Source organism: Pygoscelis adeliae, unplaced genomic scaffold (assembly GCF_000699105.1).
Source record: "Pygoscelis adeliae isolate BGI_AS28 unplaced genomic scaffold, ASM69910v1 Scaffold654, whole genome shotgun sequence".
In the NCBI taxonomy this organism is placed as follows: domain Eukaryota; kingdom Metazoa; phylum Chordata; class Aves; order Sphenisciformes; family Spheniscidae; genus Pygoscelis; species Pygoscelis adeliae.
Window position 1 is genome coordinate 195,808 of NW_008824559.1, and position 2,325 is coordinate 198,132.

The 2,325-nt window shown below is 43.6% G+C and overlaps 1 non-coding gene across 1 annotated transcript; it reads left to right on the forward strand.

The window, feature by feature from the left end:
* Positions 1 to 1,469: 1,469 nt before the first annotated feature.
* Positions 1,470 to 1,543, forward strand: TRNAR-UCU. Its single transcript has one exon. It is a non-coding gene; the product is annotated as a tRNA-Arg (tRNA).
* Positions 1,544 to 2,325: the final 782 nt, after the last annotated feature.

The following is a 2,325-nucleotide window of genomic DNA, read 5'->3' on the forward strand; positions in this document are numbered from 1 at the left end:
AGTTTATTTGTCAAGACAACCATAAACCTTTCCAAAGCATCAGTAAAAGAAAAACTAAATTCTTCGGTTTTGCATTAGATGTGCTGAGGTTGTTAGTGCTGTGCCTCTTCTTGTTAGCACCATGTGACTTCACAGCCCAATTTGTGTAAAAGTCAGTTCTTCGCCAGCCAAGGAGGAAGGCAAGGATGCTTAGCATAGAATTACCAAGGGAATTTATTCTTTTATATTTTAGCTATGCACATAGCGGTGCTGCAGCCTAATGCATGGAGGACACAGGTACAGAGGAAAGCAGGGATTATATACATGAAAATACAGTTGTGTAGACCAGTCAAATTTTTCATGTTAAGGGGTGGGCTAATTGGTTACTGTTGCTCACATAATCGGTATGTACTTGTCCCGTGCAGGTGGTACACACGTATGGTCAGTGGTGTGATGATCTTCATTGGTCTAAACCAGTGTCCCATACAGGTGGTGGTGGGGTTTATCCTAGACTCTGGTCAGTTGCGGTTCTGGCCGTGGTCATACGCCTGGTTCCATTGAAGGGTAAATCTTCTATTGTTTTATCATTGGTATGGGGTGTTCTCAGCCGGTACGAGCTGGCTTAGGGTCGGGTCTTCAGGTCACATCGACCCCGAGGTAAAAGCTTATAGTCTCAGGTAGTGTTCATTGTTCTAAGCAGGTTATATTGCAGATAGCATCTCGCCTTTCACATTTGTCCCTAATTAAGAGCACGTTTGGGAGTAAACGATACTCTAAAATTCATGCAGTTTAGAAATGCAAAATGTGTGTGTTCACAGCAAGGAATCATGTCACAGAGTTTGATCAATTGTTCAATAGCTCAATGGATGTAAAAGGATATTTCCTGTTGTTTTGATGTAATCTTAATTTTTTTCCAATGGAAGATGCACATAGAGAAACATTAAACCTTTGACTGACAGCTTGCTTAAAATGAAAACATGATAGCTGCTTTTTCTTTTATTTCTCTGCTCAAACCACAGGTTTCTGCATTTTTCATCATGACAAACAGAGCTTTCTTCATCATTGTCAGTGTTCAGCGTTGTAAGCTAAATCCTCTTTCATCTTTATCTCTCTTGGCTTCTGCAATGAGGATGCTGTGATGATGCTGAGGGAGATGCAGCAATTAGCTCTACTCCAGGATTTAGCTCTGCCCTCAGTCGAGCTACAGATGCTGCGGAAAGGTTGCCAGAGACGCAGATACAAGCCTGCATCCAGGTTTTTGCCGCATCCCTGCTGCTGAGCGAGATATAGATCATACCCAGAATTACTGCCCATCCCTGTGGCAGAAGGGGATGCCTAGAGATGTTGATTTGCAAGGGAGATTGATCTGGACACCAGGTTTTCACGCTGCCTCAGTACCATGCCGTGAGAGTGGGGTGTTGAGACCCCTCCAGTGATGCAGGAGGTGTGGCATTTTTCAGTTCTGGTGCCGATACTGCACTCATGGTGAGGTCTCTGTGGCGCAATGGACGAGCGCGCTGGACTTCTAATCCAGAGGTTCCGGGTTCGAGTCCCGGCAGAGATGATCTCCAGGCAGGTGTCTCTTTTCTTTTAATGCATGTTCCTTTATAGGTCCCAATCCGTTACATTTATAACACCCCTGAGGGCTTCAGATGCGAAGATAATGACTTTTCATGACATCCTCTCTACAGCTGATGCACGTAACAGTCGTGTACTCCCCTTCTAAGGCATCTCTCTTTCATCATATCCCCCTTTCCTCATTCCTTTTGGTTTCTCCTGAATAGCTAGGTGTTTTAATCCCACTTGTTCCCCCGCTACTGCTCATAGGTCCCATCTTTGATACTTTCTTAAGAAAAGTACTGTGCTTTCCAGTAGAAATCGGGTGGTTAGGCAGTGGTTTAGAGCTTTCTGTTGATATTGCCTGTGATAAATGTGGTCTTTTTTTTTTTCAAATGTGTGGCAAAAAAAGTATGTCTATATTCTGAATTTCGACCTTATAGAAATTCTTTGCAAATGCTCTTAATTTTCATGTTTTTATTTAGAAGATGCATGTTTGCTGGCAACCACCTCCACATCCCTGTGAGGGTTCATCTTCCTAAGTAGCAAACTGACCCTTCTTTATCTTTTGCAGATGTTCTAAGTTATTAGTATGTAACTTCTAGTATTGATCTCATTGCTATCAGTAGTGAGAAAGGAAAGAGGAGAGCTGCAGATGAGTGCAGCTGAGATTGGTTGGTGAATGGGGTTCAGTGAGGGCTGCTGGAGGGCTTTTCCAGGTTGCTGCAGATGTTAGTTATGGGGAAGTGCTGAAGGTTGGAGGAAGGGTGCTCGACCTGGATGCTTCAT